The 18564-nt window shown below is 51.4% G+C and overlaps 1 protein-coding gene across 6 annotated transcripts in view; it reads left to right on the top strand.

Annotated features, from left to right (window-relative positions):
- Nucleotides 1–6148: 6148 nt before the first annotated feature.
- The window catches only part of Ptpn3 (protein tyrosine phosphatase non-receptor type 3), a 111466-nt gene continuing 99050 nt past the window's right edge, over nt 6149–18564 (top strand). Inside the window, exon 1 of one of the 6 annotated variants that reach the window (XM_075967168.1) lies at nt 6149–6271. The gene's annotated coding sequence lies outside the window, so the exon portion shown is untranslated. Of the gene's footprint in view, nt 6272–6397; nt 6603–6879; nt 7101–7302; nt 7393–18564 lie in introns of those variants that run through there. The other 5 variants (XM_075967166.1, XM_075967165.1, XM_075967167.1 and 2 more) reach the window with 5 other exon arrangements.

Raw genomic sequence — 18564 nt, forward strand, 5'->3', positions numbered from 1 at the left:
GCCTCTCCTAGTTTTTCTCTTTCTCCTCAGGTGCCCACTTCTCACCTCCACCCCATCATAGCGCAATTCGACCCCTTCACAAGATGACCAGATGCAGCTGCCGAGTCTAGCCTTTCCCAGCCTCTAGAATCATGAGGCAAAATAAATCTCTCTTAATAAGTTATTCAGACTCGAGTATTCTGTCAAAGCAACAGAAGATGTGGGAAAGCCAATAAGAAAAGAGCATCTCCGCTGGCGCAAGAAATCCAATTGGATCAAATCAAACCAAATCAAAATGCCCATCGTTTTATTAAGAATGACACTCTTGGGTGGCCGAGCGCATGGCGGGGAGACAGGACAGCAGAGAGCCCATGCAGACCCGAAAACCACGCGTTTCTCCTCTAGGAGGCCACTTAAATACCCTGTGGGAATGGTCCTGACCCTCCTCCCCAGGGGTCAGGACCTGGCATGCTGGGATTTGGAGTCCAGAGCAAAGCAACTCCTAGGCCAGGGGCTGGGGCTATGCTCCCAACTTAACAAAAGAGACATTTGATGATGTGGAGAACTGTCTCATGGGAGGCAAAGTTAGGACTGAAGAAAAGCAAAGTGTGTACAAGCCTCCGCGACTTCCGCCTTAGAGCATCGCAGCAGATTCTGGAACCCTTGTGGAGCCGCATCCCTTCCATGAAGATGCTGTGCCTTGGGAACTCTGCTGTCCCCCGCTGGACATGAAGCCCTTCCACTTCACACGTGACTTGTGTTTACAGAGCCATCGCCGGACAGCCTGTTTGTACCGTGATGCAATGGATGTGTGTCCCATGGAAAAAATGAAAAAGTCAGCCCAGCAGGACGCCAGGGCGCAGTTGAGGAAATCCTGTGATGTGTCATCTGTGCAATGCTAGAAGGTCACCAGAGCATTGGGCGGCTCAGCAGCAACTCTGTTCTTGAAATGTCACCAGGAGGTGGGGCGTAGTGTTCTGGGCACAGATCAAGTTTCTGGTGTCTCGGGGATGAACTAGAGAGCCAAGCAAGCTGAGTTCTCAGGTGATGTCTTTGGCTGGACATGAGTTCCCACAGAGGCCCGGGCATCAGAGTTCTCCCACGGGTTTCTCCAACCACAGTGCCGGACCTGCTATGTCAGAGAAGCATCATTCCTGACCCTGAGGTGACTGTGGTCATTTGTCTTTCTCTTTCATCCTCATCCAACGTTCTGTTTCCTGTTCCACCCTTCAACCATGTGAATTTCCAACGGGAGCTAAGAGTGCTCGAGGCGGGGCACCCCTCCAGCACCCTCTACATTACTGTGTCCTGATGTCGCCAGAGCCTGGATGTGCCAAACAACCAGTGTTTTGCTCTTGGGCAGTAGAGACAAAAAGCAAAATATTTGAGAAAAAAGAAATTACACATTCTTGATTGTTTTCCCTCAAGATAAAGATACAATGCCTTTATTGTTAAGTTGGCTAGCTCTCACATGATACACAGTTCAGAAGACACCAAAATGTTTAGGGTCAGAGGTAAATGTGCGTGCCTTTTCTCACTAACTGTTCCAGTTCCTCGGGGGATGTAATGACCTCTTTGGGCTCAGTTCTCTGTGTATCCTGCGGACTCTAATATGTTTATATTAAGGTCCACTCCTCTTAGCAAACACTACCACTGTGATTACTACCCTCATTGCTCCCTCCTCTCCTGTCTTGTGCTTCGTGATTAGCTTGCTCACAGCCTCAGGAGAGGAAGCCAAGGTAAAGGGCAGAGAGCCTGAGCTCTGGGAGGCACACCACCTCTCTACCTCCTTCTTGTTTCCCTTCTGCTCTTTTGTTCAGTGAGGATGGGAACCTTAGAGCATGGCCAGGGCACTTGAAAACCCTTCTCTCCGAGTTCTGAAAAGTGATAGTGCCCATTTCATTACAGGTCATTGCTTAAAAGCGCCAGCCATAGCTCAGAATGACAGCTTCCTTCCTCTAATTTCTCCTTGTCGCTGTCCCTAAAGGTTCAATGCAGTGGGTTTCCAGAGGAGGCTTCCACAAGTCCCAAATCGCAGCTGATTCACAGGGTCTAGTAAGGTCTGGTTCTGTCGGTTCTAAGGTGCATGCCTGCACGGAGGTCCTCGAAGGTCCAAGCCTCCTGAGAGAAACCATTAATGCTGTCTTTCCATGTATGAACAGTCTGCGTGTAGCCGCTACAGGATTTTTGGTCCCTTATTTGTATCTACAATCACTGTCAAGTAGACCAGGAACTGCATTTACCTTTGGATGTGTTGGCAGGTGCATTGCTAGGAAACTGGCTATCTCTGGAGGGCTGAGCCCTTCCGAGTGCTGGAGAAGGCTCTTGGCTGAGTCCTCAATGATCTCTACCTTGTTCTCTGCCACAAGGCCTCAGGCTTCCTTCTTGTTAGTCCCTTCCCTCAAGGGTGGATGGAGAGACTGCTGGCTGTCAGGAGAGTGTTTTCCCAGACCCTGTGTGAATAACTTCCTCCTCTTCTTCCCATCTTTGTTTAGATAATTAATCTGTTTTATGTAAGATCAATATCTCCTGTAGCTGGTGAGGGCCTTAAACTTTTTAGGTAGCTGAGGATGACCTTGGTGGGTTTTTGTTTGTTTGGTTTTTATTTGTTTTGTTTTCTAGGTGGGGGGCTGTTTTGGTTTTTTGAGCATTTTGTTTCTTTGTCTTTTGAGACTGAGTCCCACCGCGTATTCCTGGTTGGCCTAGAACTCACTACATAGAGCAGACTCACCTACTTCCACCTTCTGAGAGCAGGGATTAAAGGGATGTACCAGGCCTACTTTTTGATGGGCTGGGAATAGAGCCTCAGGCATGCCAAGCAAGCCCTCTACCAGCTGAATCACATCCCCCAAGACTCATTTATCATTCCTCTTAACTAGCTGAATTTGACTTCATTGCCCATAAGATGGGGAGAGTTGCTTGTCTTGTCCAGGGCCACTGGGGTTTCCCAAGCATGTAGGGCACTGACCGGCACACAGTGTACACCTAATAGTCTAACGAATGCTCTCGGCTTGAGGGGTCCTGGACTTGACTAACACTTCCTAATTTATAACTGACCACTTCCTCCTCTCTCTTATTCTGGTGCCAGGGACCTGCCACCCAGGGGAAAGGCCTGCGAGGCTCTCCATGGAAAAAAAAAACTAGTTTCTTCTTACATACTGTAATCTGCAAGTAACCCTTTTTCTGCTCTTTCCGCATTTTTTTCCCCTCTTGCCAGTCTTTTTTCCCTGACAATAAAAGAAACCAGGCTTGTTGTAAAACGAGAGCCTGTAAACTCTCAGGACATTTTCATACATGTAAGGTGTCTTCTGTGGCTGCTTCTCTGGCCCCAAAGACAACAGTGAGACCCAGTCACCATTCACAGGTTTGTGTAGGCCATTGGTTTTCCTCTGCGCGCTCACTGAGGTGAAACACGGAGCTGCCCTTGTTCAGTCCATCGGACCCACACAATGGCAACCTTGTCCGGCTCAACCTGGTGATTTTAGTCTCAGTGGAGGCCTTTCCTATGCACAACGCCTGACAGCTTATTCTTCTGCACACGCGGCTCCGTCAGTACCACTTACCCGTCCCTCTCTGTTCTGGAACCCCTCTTGAGCTCGCATTAACAGCACAAATAATTCATAAGCATTAGCAAGTCAGCGGGGAGCCCTGCCACTCAATCACTGTCCAGATTTCCTGAGTCTTGATGCGAATGACTGCTGGTCCGTGGGGCTTTTTCCAGGAAACCCTTCCCACTAATTCCCCTAACCAACGGCTGCTATGCAGTGCTGGGCACTGGAGATTCTGCACACATGGTGTCTTCCTGGGGCTGCTGCTACCTCTGCTTGCTGCTCACACTATGCTCCTCCTCCATCAATCTGGCCTCTAACTAGTGGTGAACATTTAGCCTGCTGTGTATCCGCCCCAGTCATGAAATCGCCCCCGCCCTGGTTTGTTGTTTAGGGTGTTTAGATTTCTGGGCCAGCACCACTAAGAAAAAGAGCAAATTAACTTTTGGAGCTTAATTGTAAAAGGGGCTCTTTCCACCATCCCCTCCCCCCAACCCCCTCCTGGCTTTGTTCCAGCCAACAGCAGCCGGACCTTTAACTCTCCATCTCCTCACAGCCGGAGTCCTGGGGGGGGTGTCTGTGGACAGTGTGTCTCCACTCAGCCATGACCCTGCCCCTCCCTGCCTCCCAAATGACTGTCCAGGGACACCATCTATCTCCACGGTTCCCATTGGGCCTGGCCTCATTCTATGGGGCTCAGAACAGCCGTATTCCCAACCGGGCCTCATTTGCTTGAGAGCTGGCTAAATTCAACCGTGAAGATTAGGTGTCCACCCCAAAGCCCCATTCGCATAAGATGGGGCATGTGGACTATAAGATCACCTGTCATGGAGGCTAAGCACGTCATTCCAATCCAGCTGCACCAGATTAAAAGGCTGGACTTGAACATTTTGGCTCCAAGAACAAAACAGTAATAGGAGACCAGAACGTTAAAAGTAATCTGCAGCCTACAGAACACGTTAAACTAGAGGTGTGTTGGGGGGGGGGGAGGCACACAAGAGACAAAATAAAATGACAGCCTCCTCTACTCAGCAATCAATGGCTAGCTCCCTTGTTCAGGATAACAGGCCGTAAAACCCGACACTCCGCTGTGAGGTCAATGGGCTCGCCTTCAAATCCTCCCCAGCGTGTGTCACCAACTGTGAATCCGCCCCTGTCACCAGCTGTGAACCCACCCCAATTTGTTTTCAGTGGAAACCGAGCTGAAAACAAACAAAACCACCTACTGTAAGGCCTGAAGAAAGAATTAATAGAAAACACTGGCCGCATTTGAACTTAGTCACAGCAGTTTAGATATACAAAAGACACATTAATCTTTTGTGTGTTTATTTATTTGGGGGAGGATTTTTCCAAATAGGGTCTCGCTATAGAGTCCTCTAAGTCCTGGAACTTGCTATGTCGACCAACCTGGCCTAGAACTCACAGAGATCTGCCTGCCTCTGCTTCCAGTGCTGAGATGTGTGCCACCATGCCCAGGTCGTTATGTATTTACTATCACAAACACAGCATCAAGGCGTTAATTAACTTTAAAAACAAAACAAAAACAAGAAACGTAGAAGTTGGACATGGTGATGCACACCTTAATCCCAGCACTCAGGAGGCAGAAGCAGGCAGATCCCTGAGTTCAAACCCAGCCTGGTCTACAGACTGAGTTCCAGGACAGCCAAGGCTATACAGAGAAACTGGGTCTCTTAAAGCAAAACAAAACAAAAATTAATTCACAGCTATTTCGTAGCTCAAATCTGAGACCATTGTTTAAAAATGATGAGCAGAGAAAAGGTAACGGCTTCACTCCAGCTACTTTAAACTGGACGGGGCTAAGAACTCCCGGAAGCCTCACCTTAGCAGGGGGGGACAGATAATTCAGATAAACGAATCTTGGGGGCAGGGCTTTTACTTCAGTGGTAGAGATTCGTGTTTACTTGTGCGCAAAGCTCTACATTCAAGCCTCAACAAGGGGAAAATATATTTAAAGTGGACTGAATAAATTCACGTTCTTCTTTTTTTTTTCTCAATCCTCACCAGCCCCCGGATGCAAGCGTAGGCATTTGTATTATTTAGGGCACAGAGAGCGCAAGGCTCTGGTAGCAGATCACACAGCAGCTGGTAGAGGACGGAGTGTGCCGTCAGCTGACTCTGAATTCCAGACTTCCCACCAGGCTGGGGGGGGGGGGGAGGGTTACCCAGCACGCCCAGCCTCCAGGCAGAAGGTTGAGTCTGGGTTAGTCAGGTGGGACTCAGTGGACAGCCTCGTCAACCCCTTAGGGGTCTTTTCCTTCCGGACGCTGGGCTCCCCAGTCTCCGAGCATGCCCAGTGCTTTCCTTGCCGGTCCGACCAAAGCTGCCACCGCGCCGTGGCTCCAGGTTTTGTGTGCGATCCAAGGCGGGGCCAGGGCAGTGCAGCCCCCGGGACTCCCGGCTCTGTCGGAATTCCCCAAACTCAGCGCTCTGGCGGCGCCCGCCGCGGTGCACTACCTTGGGACCGAGATCCGGATTTAAGCTGGGAAACCAGGCACGAACCCTCGCTCCATGGTGGCATGGTGAAAAAAGTCTCGGGGCATCTGGCACCAGGTCCGACTATAGGGCCCGAGCCATCGCTCCATTCTTTTGTTAACCTCTTCATTCAACAAAACGTTTTTAGTGCGTGCCAGGAGTTATTTGGAGGCTAGGTCTCTTGAGAGGCGGAGCCACCGAACTGACATTGAAGGGAGGCACTCCTTAAGGGGCATCAAGAGAGACAGACAGTAAGCGACTCTATCTGCCCCATTTGCCCCTCTGCCCTCTTTCCCGAGTCTTAGGCACAAAACTTGCGTTTTGTTTTGGCGCTGGCTTCTCGTCCTAGGAAAGCTTCCTCGTTTAGCTGCGTGACTGAATGGTATCTGTCACCTGATCCGGCTGTTCCACCGGCTCTCACCGGGCCACCCCCTAGCCTTTTCGCCCGGCTCTTTTTCTCTGTTCTTAAGAATTTATCACCTCACACACTGCGTTGTTTGCGGGCCTGTTTGCTGCGAGAGACTCCCTACCAAACTCCCAGCAAGTGACAGAATTTTTGTTTATAGATTAAGTGTGAAGAACGTAAGTAGCCATTGAGTGGATAAATGGTACATGCTTGGAAGGCGATAACAGACGCGGAGAGTTTTAAAAGGTAGCCAGAAAGGCCTCTCCGACGAAGGGTACCTGAACGGTGAGAGGGCGCCGGGCACCAGCCAAGTTAGGGGGAAAAAGACGTCCTACCCCAAGGGAAAGGCAGTACAAATGTCCCGAGGCGAGTCAAGTTCAGAGGGTGTGCTGGAGAGGAAGGTGCACGCCGAGCGCAGGTAGGCAGGTGTGGGAGGAGGCGGAAGAGGCCGGCAGGAACGCCCGCCAGCTAGGGGCCCCGCAGGCCCTGGGACGGGCTAACCCGCTTGGCGTCCTAGGACCAGCAAAGGAGCGCTGCGCTGCAGTCAGCGCGACCCCCAACTCAGCCACGGAGCCCTGTGCAAGCTTTCTGTCCTTTCCGCCAAGTCCTTGCCATTTCGAGGCATGCCATCCCGGAAAGCCAGGCACACAGTAGGTGTTCAATAAATGCTTAAGGTATGAATGGCGGCGTGCGTGAACCGGGGTCTAGGAGGTCTGCGGGAGTTCGGCAGGTGGCCCGCGGAGGCGCGTGGCAGCGTCCCCCAAGTCTGTCCCGGGCCCGCCCCTGTCCCGTGTCCCCCCGCCCCGCGCGCGGGCCCGTCGCGGCCACAGCCCGGCCGGCGGGAGCCGCCCGCGGGCTGCACTGGGCATGCTCAGACGGCGGCCAGGTCGCGGCGCGAGCGAGCTTCCGTGCCGCCCGCCAGCCCGCGCGACCTACCTGGGCGCCCCGCGCCCCCGGATGCTGCAGGTATGGGCGGCTGGGATCTCCACGGGGCGGACCGGGGCGCGGGCTGCGGCGATTGGGGACACCCAGGGCGCCACCCCACCCCCACCCGGCCCGGGGCGCGGCGGACACGCGGGAGGACTAGCGGGAGGGCTGGCAGCCCCGGGTATCCGCGCCACGTCGGGCATCCGAGGGGGCGCAGGCCGAGATCACCTGGCGGGGCTGGGGCGGGGCGCGGGCGGGGGCGGCGCAGGGTTGGGCGTTCAGGACTTGGCGGCGCGAGCGTGGGCGTGCGCTCCAGTCTGGCTGAGTCCTGGGGCCCGCGCCGCGGTATCCTTAGCCCAGCCGAGGGGGCGCACCGCCATGGGCATCCAGTCTTCTGCGGCCCCCGAGGCTCGCCCCCTCCCCCACTGGGGGGATGGCAAATTCGCCTGCCGATTGCAAAGACGGCATTTCCTGGGCCTGGCACGAACTCCAGAGTCAAACCAATCCGCCCCGTTCTGCGAGCGACCGGATGGCTTCTCTGTTAACTTGCGGTGACATTGCTGCGTTGTGCGGAGGGAGAACGCTCCCCGGAAACCCTCGCCCCCGGTTGCAGCCACCCAAACTTATTACGAACTTGACGGTTGCCTTTAAAAAATTAATGGGAAGTTAATACAACTTGACACCTGGGTGTTCTATGAAGGTGCAGGGAGCTCGTGGTTGGGAAACGAGAGACCTGGGTATAAGTTGGGCTCTTCCCCTTGGCCAGCTGGTGACCTTGGACGAGTCGGTTAACCTCCCTGATCTTTCATTTCCTCCCTTGCATGCAGGCAGTAATAATGCCCACCTCTCCGGGTTGGTGGTGGATTAAGTAGGATAAATGATGTGGAGGTGTTTGGCTCCGTGCCCGGCACAAAGCAAGCGAACAGTTGGCGTGATGTGATTTTAATTCAGTTAGAGACCCTCGTGGCTCCCATTTCGTCAGGAAATTAGAATTAGGCAAGCATTTTCGGAGCCTGTGTTTGTGTCCCGGAGAATGTCTGCTGAGGCTTTGGAAAAGCGACTCAACAGTGCGGCGGATGAGCAGAGAGCCTCCTGTTTAAAGGCAGTCTGGAGTTCAGAAACTCCAGAAGTTGACACTCGGGCCCCACTTACAGAAAGAACTATTTTTGCAAGATGATCCGTCTTGCAAATGGGAAGCCGATGACTTGGAAAGCCTGGCTGGGAAGATGCCTGTGCTGCAAAGCTCCCAGGCCTAACCTTTAAATACTTGATCAGGGTCTGTCGGCTTCTCACATTGGGTTTGCGCCTTCTTTGTGGGGGGTGCCTCTTGTTCATTATAGGGCGCAGAACAACCTCCCTGGTCTTTGCTCTGTCGGTTCTGGCAGCAGCTCCCTCCCTATGACAATCAGGAATGCTCCGTATATTGTCTGGGTTGAAGTGACCTGCTATTTAGTAGATTCAGTTGTGATAACTTCTGCTTTCTGTCTACCTCGGTTATCTGAGAATTTCATCTGGGGCTTTTAATGATAATATGGAATCATTGCAGTTAGTGACCTCGTATGTAAAGTCGTGTAGTGTATGTAGATCATCTCATTTCGGTTTTACAGTTCTCCTTCGGAGGGTGGTGTCACTTCCATTTTATAGAGGAGGAAATTGAGGCTCTCAGCGGGCTCCCTCGCTGTCGCTGTCCCGGAGGGTGACTGGGGTGGAAGAACCCAAGACTTCTGATTCTAGAGGCAGGACTTTTTCTTCTGGAAAGACTGCCATGTGTGGTGTAGAAAAACCTCACATAGATAGATGTCTTTCCCTGATGACTAAACCAAGATCTAGACTATATTGGAAACCGGAAGCCTTCCTGAAATTGACTAGTTGAAAATTAACAACGATAAGCTATTATCTGACAGGGAGTAGGCCATTTTAGTTAAATATTCTAGTATATGAGCAGCCCCATAAATCCTCACATACAGTTAATGGAATACCAATCTGTCGAGACTTAGAATAGAATAAAACATGCCTAATACTCTCTATCGATCTGGGTAGTCTCTGTTCATTTGTCTTCTCCAGAGACTAGTGTATGCAAATTAGACCTGACTGGCATACTGGAGGTCAGATTTCGGAGGGCATTGGGAAGCGCCCAGGCGAGCCTTTGAACAGAGGTTTCTGTTTGACAGCTGCGGGGCTGTGGGTAGGGAAGCCCAGCGAATAAGCCAAGAGACCCCCAACCTGGAATTCAGGTTGCACTTCCCTGCAGCTCAGGCCAGATTTGAGTGTGTCCCTGGGCTCTGGGTTTACCAAAGAGCCAAATCCAAGACCCCAGCTTGAAGCCCTTCTTTTACCTGACCTCATAGCAAAGTCATGATAGCTTTTGATTTGCTTACAAATCATATCATAGGCAAATCTTATTCCCAGGAGAATTTGAAGTCTAAGTTGGTATAGTCTCAGTCCTGGGATGGTAATTGCTCTCAGTTTTTGTTGACTGTGACCTGGAAGTTTAATTATAGTGTTGTTCCCCACTCCCTGCCCCCTTACACACACACACACACACACACACACACACACACACACACACACACACGTGAGCTGGCAAGACTGAGTAAGACCAAAAGCCTTCCGAGCTACATACAGGTCTGTGAACGCAAGGGACACTGGTTTCTAGAATGGGTACAACCTGCTGGAGTGACCAGAAGACACGGAACACCCTCTTTCCTTCCAGGTCCGAGGGACTGGCATGTTAGAAAGGGACCGCTGATTTGTGGTCCCCTCTCTTGACCATAATAGCAGGGCTTACCTTCCTGTACCAGTCGGTCAGTTCCTGGAAAGCAAAAGCAGCCCTTTTTCTCTCCACAGGCTCTGGCGAGGCTGGAATGTTGATGGGATTCTGGCTGGCTGGGCTGGCGGGTGTTGGGGGCCGATGTTATGTTACTTTCTACAGATGAGAAAGGACTGGGCCCAGGGACATTGAATTAGTTTCTGCTAGTGCCAGCTCCCGAAGCCACCTCTACCTCCAAGTTATCTGGTTATCCCGAGTGCAGATCCAACAGCAAAGGCAGACTTTATTTATTTATTTACTGGTGCAGTCTATACTGTGTGTCAGGTCCTAATCCTGCAGAGCTGGAAGCTGAGTTGGGTTGTGAAAGTACGCGGTGGGCTTGCGAAGACCTTGTGCCCGTGCACCTGTGTGTCTCCGTCTACCCACCAATCTCATAACTGCTTTAAAAGAGGATCAAGGTAGATGCAACCCACACGAGGGGTGGCAGCCATGCATCCATACCGTGTTTGTTTTCTTCCTGCTGTCACCAAGTAGCTGACCAAAGCAGCTTACGGAGGAAGCGTGGTTCATGATGGCAGGAAAAGTCGTGGCTGCAAGAGCTTCAGAAAGCAGAGGGAGATGGGCAACCCCTGATGCTTTCTCCTTTTTATGTCATCTGGGACCCTGAGTCATGGAACGAAGCCAGCCACATTGCGAGTGGTCCTTCCCGCGTTAATTAAAATGATCTAGAAGATGCCTGGCAGTCGGCCTTGCCCCCTGTGTGATTCGAGATCCTTGTCAAGTTGAAGGTCATTATTAAGCGCCACGCACGGTTGCCAGGAAATACACCGAGATGGTACGTCTTAACGCTTGCATTACGCCTCCAAGGTGGTTGGCGGTCAGATTAATTGGGATGCTCCCTAGTTGTTGAGTAAGGCAGACTTCGCCATGTGTGCAGCTAAGTGCTGGTTTTTCTTTCTTCCCTCTGCATTGGAGCCCCTTGTACTAGAGATGCCTCTGGGTGTCTCTTATTACAAATTAACATGGCTCTTACTGGCCACCAGGAGCTGTTTGAGTGCTGAGGCCTCACAGCGACTAGCTAGCCATGCTGCCTCCCCAGGAAGGCCGCGCGGAAGGCAGGTGAGGGCAAAGTCCGCCTGCCCTCCGTGTGTCCCTCAGTGGGTGATACTCCCAGTGGCGTCGCCATCTGTGCCTGCTGGGCAGCTACCAAATCAGAGGTCACAGGGAGTCCTGAAGGCCATGGCTTGTTTTCCCTAACACTGGGGGCAGCGGGGCTCTGCTGACAACATCTTCTGAACCAAAGACGGGGCTCTATCCTGTGAAAAAGAATGTCGGAGTAGGAACTCTGTAAGAGGAGACCGGGGGGTGCTTGGATATTGAGAGAGTGGAATTTTTGAGGCACTGGGATGGTGTATGTGTAACATTAGGACAGAAGCTCTGGAACTGGGGTAGTTCTGGAAACTGCAAGCCCCTGATAAGCTGTCAGTATACACAAGCTTTAACCAGTGGCCACAGTAATGCGTCTCTGCTACTGAAGCCCGGGAAGCCTCCCTGCCGCTCTGAGACCCAGTAACTCCCCTTTCACAGATGCATTGAGCAAGGCTCAGAGATGACGGTGACTTCCCAAAAGGACCCACAGTAGCATGGTGGGGACTTGAACCCACATCTGTCCCCTAGACTGATTACATACCTGCTAAGCAAAAGTCATCTCAGAATTTATTCCTCTGTTTATAGGCTTTCTTAAACGAGCTGATGAGGGGCTGGAGAGAGGGCTCAGCAGTTAAGAGCACTGACTGCTCTTCCAGAGGACCTGGGTTTAATTTCTGGCACCCACATGGCAGCTCACAACTGCCAGTAACTCCAGTTCCAGGGGCCCTGACACCCTCGCACAGTATACATGCAGGCAAAACACCAATGCACATGAAATAAAAAAATGAGCTAATGAGCCCCTAAAGTCTGGGACAGTGAAAATCCCTTCCCTTCAGTATGGGATTCTTGGAGTCACTGCTGAGTTGCTGCCCTGTGGAGGCCCGCTCCCAAGTCAAGGCCACTCGTTCCCTTCCTCAAGACTGAAGGAAGACAAGATTCAGGTCCTGGAGGGCTTTGCTGGCTGGGTGCTGTGTTTATGAGCGGAGATAGGCGTGGGCGTGGGGTGGAGCCCTGGGCCTCTCTACCCGCCTCTCTTAGATGAGTCAGCTTTGAGGGCAGGACCAGAGAGGCAGCAGTTCGCTGGCAGCCGTCCCCTGCCCACTCTGGGCACTTGGCTTGACCTCTCACCCACTGCATCCCCTCCCTGTGTCTGGCTGGCACATGAATGCGTGTGGTTGTAGAGCATTGCAGCGTCTAGGCGCAGGAGAAACAGGCAGATGGTGCTTCTTCGAGAAGCAGCTGTCACCACACCACAGCGTCCTCCGTGTGTCCCTGTCACCAGTCCGGTCTGTTCCCTGTAGCCACAGGGCCCCAGTCCTCCTAGAGTAAGGACAGAGCCAGTCTTAGTTCTAATGCACTTTCTCGGGCCTTGAGCTTGCCGCTCTGTGTCCTGGTCCTGCGGCCTGGGACTGACAGGGCTGGCGAATGGTTTCCTTCCACCCAGCTCAGCTCAGCCCTGGGCCTCAGCTTGGAATGTTCAGTCTACCACAGCCTTGCCTTGACAGCCTTTTTCACACTTGGCAATTTTGCGGTTGTTTAGTGTGGTTTGCACTTAGTACCTGTGTCTCCATGTGGGCTGGGAGACCTGCTGCTAAGTCAGGCTAGATCTCAATCCTTCCCTCCCCTCCTCCCCGCTTCTTCCTGCATTCCTCCCTCTCTCCTTTCTCTGAGCTTTGCTTTTAACTTTATTCTGACTTAATCAGACTTAAAGTTACAAGAGAACCACTCAGAACTCCCGCGTCCTCTCGCCCCAATCTCCCAGCTCCCATTACCCCTTTATCCCATTTATCATATTTTCTGTGTGCAAACCATTTGAGGACCACTCTGATAGGCCCTTCCCCCTAATAGATTTATTTCCCAAAAGCAGTCACATTCTTCGACATAACCACAGTACACATTTTATTTTCCCTTGTAGTTAGAGTGCGGAACTCACAGGTGTATAACCTTTCCATACACTTGCGTTTTGTTTGTAATAGCTCCATTGCCCTCCCGTCGCCTCCTCCCGTCTGCTGGTGCCTTCTCCTCCCTACACGTCGTCCCTCTTCCACTTTCGTAGTTTGATGTGTGTGTGCACTCCTGTTCATGCTTGCGTGTGTGTAGAGAAAGATTGATGTATGAGAAAAACGATATTTTGGTTGAACGAATTTTCCCTTTTTGATTCTGAGATAGGGTCTTAATGGAGGCCCAGCCAACTTCAGTCCTTATTGGCTTGTTTGTTCGTTTTTGAGACAGGGTTTCTCTGTGTAGCCGGACTATTCTGGAACTTCTTGCTCTTTTAGACCAGGTTGGCCTTGAACTCGCAGAGAAACGTCTGCCTCTGCCTCCTGAATGTGAGATTAAAGGTCTGCACCACCACTGCCAAGCTAACCTTAAACTTTCTATGCGGTTGAGGATTTCAGGTGTGAGCCAGCGCGTCCAGTTTTTGTACTGTTCGAACCCAGAGCTTCATGCTTGCTGGACAAGTATTCGACCCAGGGAGCCCCATCTCCGTTCCTCGCCTCCACCAGTACAGCTTTTAGACTCACAAAATTAATACTCACAGCACTGCTGCCTAATCTGTAAACACACGCCTTTAATCCCAGCACTCAGGAGCCAGGGCAGGCTGATTTCTGTGAGTTCTAGGTCAGCCTGGTTGCTGTTTCACAGAGAAATACCATGCCGGTTTGGGGGCAGGGGACGCACCTTATTTTTTGTCACTTGCCTCACTAAGGTCTTTTGTGGAGCAGACAAATCCTCTGTGGTCTGCTCAGTGTGGTACGCTCCGGTTAGTGCGTCTGTTAGAGCTAGCTTGCCTGCGACCTTGGCATTTTTGCTGTGCACAGGTGGCATTTTGCCACAGGTCCTTCAACGTGGGCCTTTCAGTTTCGACTCACTATTGCCCCAACGTCAGGCGCTGTGTGTGGACAGGCCAGGGTTCTCGGTAAACACTCGATGAGTTCAGAGGGGAGCTTCACAGTGGTGGAAAGCGAAGCGAGGCTCCCGGCATTCTGCATCCCCAGCTCTTGATGTTGGTGCCGTTTGTTGTAGTCTTGCTATAAACAGGTTTCAATACCGCTTTTTTTTTGTCATATCTATACACCCCAGAAGGGTGGGATAGTGAACCTACTGTTGGCACAAGCCTCAATATGTAGCCTCAATAATGGGTTGGCAGGTATACCGGAGAGGCCAGTGGCATTCTTGATGAGGAAGGAGACTCACTCTTGAGGTTCCCCTACCTTGAAAATAGCACCTTCCAACTCTACCTTTGACTTCTCTGGATTTGGGGCTCAGGCATATCACCCAAATGAGAACATTCTGAGAGTGAAAGAGCATGTTGTTAATAACCTCACCTGATTGGCCGGCCTCGGCTGGGACTACTGTAGGTGCGTTAAGGGTATGTGTTCGTTCAGTTTAATCAGTCATGACTTTGAGGTTGAGATCAGACTAGCCTAGCGCACGTCCTGGCACTAGAAATCCTCCATCGGGATGACGACAAAACCCGCCGATGTGCTTGGCATTGCCTAGGGGCTCTACGTGTTCCCTGCTTTGGTCCCACACCTTTGGTCACCCTCCAAGCTGTTCCTCTTAGGGCCTCTTTACAGCCCTCATTTTCTTGCTCTTTCTTGCCTGGAACCTCACTGCAAACTCAGGTTGGATGGAGGGGCAGGGCAGGGCAGGTTGATGATATAAGGCCTCAAGGAGAAGTGTGCCTGGTCTGCTGCTCCCCATCCGCCCAGCAAATTCCAATGGAATTCAAAGGCCAGATGTGTAAGCAGGGCAGAGCAGGAGGCCACAGTCTCCCTAGATGAGGGTTTCTTACCCAAGCACGCACAGTTCACAGGCCCGCCAGCTTCAGTTCTGTGATCAGATCCACTGGCAGAGGCAGGCAAGCAAGTGGCACTGGGGACCTAGTCACTGTGACTGGGTTTTTCAAGGCCCAGTAGGTACAGACAGGTTTGGATGCAGAGCAACCAGGCAGAAAGCCATCCTAGAAGGACCCTAGTGACTGTTAACCCAGTGTCAAATGTGCACAGGGCAGGGGCAGGCTTCGACATCTGTGCAGTCAGGCCCTTTATTCAGCCCTGAGAAAACACTAACCAGAGCTGGGTTCTGAAGTCTTGTGCGATGGAAATGTGCATTTACACAGTAATGTTCCGGAGAGCTGGCTGGGTAGGCTTCAGGAACATCATCTAGGGAAGCATGATTTGATCTCAAAATGAGTAGGTTCCGAAAGAGGGCTGGGCCTATGACTCAGTGGCAGAATGATTGCCGGGCGTGCACAAAACCCAGGGTTCAATGCCTTAGGACTACAGCAACGTTAACCCAAACAAAACTTCTATTAAAAAAAAAAAGTCCTTTTCCCAAGCTCAGAGAGGCAAACACATTTGCCTTTGCTTTGCGTCTCATTTTACAGGACAAAACATCACAGTGTGAAAACTTCAGGGGACCCTAAGGCAGCCTTATCTTGCTTCCTTCCCGCAGAGACGGAGGTCCTAATGGGATCTGGTATTCTCAAGGGCATTCAGGCACTTAGCATGGCTGGGACCCACATCTCAGGTCTGGGGTGCATTTTTTAGGTCAGCTCCAATGGAGCGTATCAGGCTGTATATTTTTATTGTTTAATAACCTTTGGCATTTCTCTTACTATGCAAATAAGTTTGCTGTTGCTTTTGGAGCAGTTAAATATTTCTTGTTCTTTTATATAGGCACTACTGGACTGGTGGGAATTTTTCTTTTCCATTTTCACGTATATTTTTAAAGGCTATATAAACTTTCCATGGGCTCTCTATAGTCTGTGGCTGTGTTCCTCAAATTCAGAACATCGGAATCCCCTGGAGGACTTGGTGAGACTCGGGCCACCGGGCCACATTCTCTAAGCTCTGTTGGTCTGACTCAGATCCGTGGTGGGCAGGAGCGTCTTTGCTGCTGGCTTTATGGAAGCCACTGATTCGAGGAGCTGAGCTAGGGCAGGCAATGGTTGAAGAAGATAGCTCAGACCTTGCAGCCAGCTGTCTCTCCTGTGTGCTCCTTCTTTGCTCGGATGGGTTCACATCCCACCTTTGCGTTCTCCCCAAGACTCCCTCGCTTCTCCAGGTCGCCCCGCCACCTCTGCCTCTTGCCCCCGTCATGCTGGAAGCATGTGAAGGAGGATCCTCGCCTTCCCAGCTCGCCTTCATCTTCCGGCTCCGCGCTCCTTGCCTTCTGTCCTCCAGTCAGAGAAAAATGAATGTCTGCTCTGGACTTTGGCGTGTTTTTTAACCTATCACCACCTGAAGGAGAAAAGGCCCCTCCTACCAGGTCTCTGCCCAACTTCTCTCTTTACCTCCTAGCATCTTGGAGGGACAGTCAGCAGAAACCGGGAAAGTGTGGTTCTCACCTCTCAGGACAGACTTGCCATTCATTTCCAGTCCAGATTTTTTGTTTGTTTGTCCCTGAGGTAAAGGCCTCCTTTAAAAAAAAAATGGTGGTGAAAAATTGTAGAGGTTAGAATTTTCCATTTGTCCATTTTTAAGTTGTGGCACACGACGCTTGTCTGCGCTCTATGTGCCGCCATGTAGTTCGTGAACCGGGCAAGGGGCTGGAGATTGAAACACACAGAGACACGGATCATCCTTGAAGCAGAAATGCCCCAAGAATGCCCCCTTTATTGTAGTCAGGGGCAGCTTATGTAGAGATAGCCACGCCTCAGCCAAGCCAGAAACCACTCTCCTGCCATCAGGAACTCCTGAAGGTCTCGTGCTCAGAGCAGCTGTAGGCACTCAGATCAGGGGGAAACAAGTTGTTTACAAGAAATTCAGGATCTGGGGGTTCACTGCTCCCAATATTAAGCGTCCAGGGTTGGGGCATTACATGACTAAATGCATTTGCAGTATTGTACAGTGGTCGCTGCCATCCACAGAACCCCACAGCCCCTGGGAATGACAGCCATTAAGCGACAAGTTTCCGTAAGTGTGCCTCTCCCTGCAGCTCCCACGACTGCCACTCGAGTTTCTGTGTACAGATTCAACTGTTCTGTGCTGCAGCACTTAGCATGGTGACACACATCTTTAATCCCAGCCCTTTGAAACCAGCCTGGTCTACAGAGCCTGTTTCGGGCCAACTAGGGCTGTAGAGTGAAGTCTGAAAAACAAAATGAAATCAAGCTTCATCCATGTAACGGACTTCGGGATCTCCTTTACAATACCGAATGCGGTTTTGTCGTCGGTTTTGTTTATTGTGTATCCGTTGATGGACACGTGGGTCGCTTCTGCCTTTTGGCTGTTGTCAGTATTTTTGGAAGTATGGGAGTGCAGGCAACACCATTCTGGTTACCTTGCCTTCTCAGGTGACTATTTAGGCATTTATTTAGCAGCCACACCCTGCTATTTAACCAATGCTGCCGTTGCTGTGATGGCCACGTACTCTTCTCTTGTGAAAACCAGGGCCCGCTTCTGTGAGCCCTTTTCGTCTATGGGCGGCCATGTGTTAGACACTCTCTATGGTAGGGCCTCTGCAATGCTGTTCTCCTCTACCCCCAGCCTGCTTGGCTCCCCCACTGTTGTCCTGGGGGCCCTCCTGTGTTAGCTACCTCGTCCTTCGGGGCTCTCGGGTGTGAGCCTTTGGCTGGCTCAACACTGGACACTTCTGGTCTTGTCTGTGTCACTGCCAAGCATCTCCCCATGTGTGTCCCTAAATCCTTCAGCGTGTCCAATGTCACTGCCTTCTTTCCTCAAAAATGTCCTGTTGCCAGGTGTGGTAGCACACACTCTTAATCCCAGCAATCCAGAGACAGAGGCAGGTGGATCAGTGCTAGTTCAAAGCCAGCCTGGTTTATGTCGTGAGTTCCAGGCCAGGAAGGGCTACATAGTGAGAGTTTGTCTCCAAAACCCCAGCCTTCCATTGTCTTGAAAACATTAAAGTCGCCTGCCCTAGACAGATCTTGCCTGTCCCATCGTCCTCCACCCCACCTTTCTACCCCTTTCTCAAACCAACTTCCCCCCAACACCTTCCCTTCGTTTCTTTCTTTGCCAAAAGCCCCCCAATGCACCTTCAGACCTCTCCTTACTGTTGTCCCCCAGAAAGTATCCCACCCCAAAAAGCATATGGGTCAATCCCATTCTCTACAGACTGTATGAGGTGGTGACGTCTCTTCTTTCCTTCTACCATCTTCCCCAGCACCTCAAACCATGACTCCAACTCCAGCTTCCATGTTTTAATGGGGATGCCCATTCCCTCCGTCTTAACTGAGTTCTACGTTCTTTGTTTCCCGAAAGTTCCCAGAAGATGCTGAAGTGTGGCCTACACACCCACCACCAACAGTGGACCCTAGGAGG

Source organism: Microtus pennsylvanicus, chromosome 3 (assembly GCF_037038515.1).
Source record: "Microtus pennsylvanicus isolate mMicPen1 chromosome 3, mMicPen1.hap1, whole genome shotgun sequence".
Lineage (NCBI taxonomy): Eukaryota > Metazoa > Chordata > Mammalia > Rodentia > Cricetidae > Microtus > Microtus pennsylvanicus.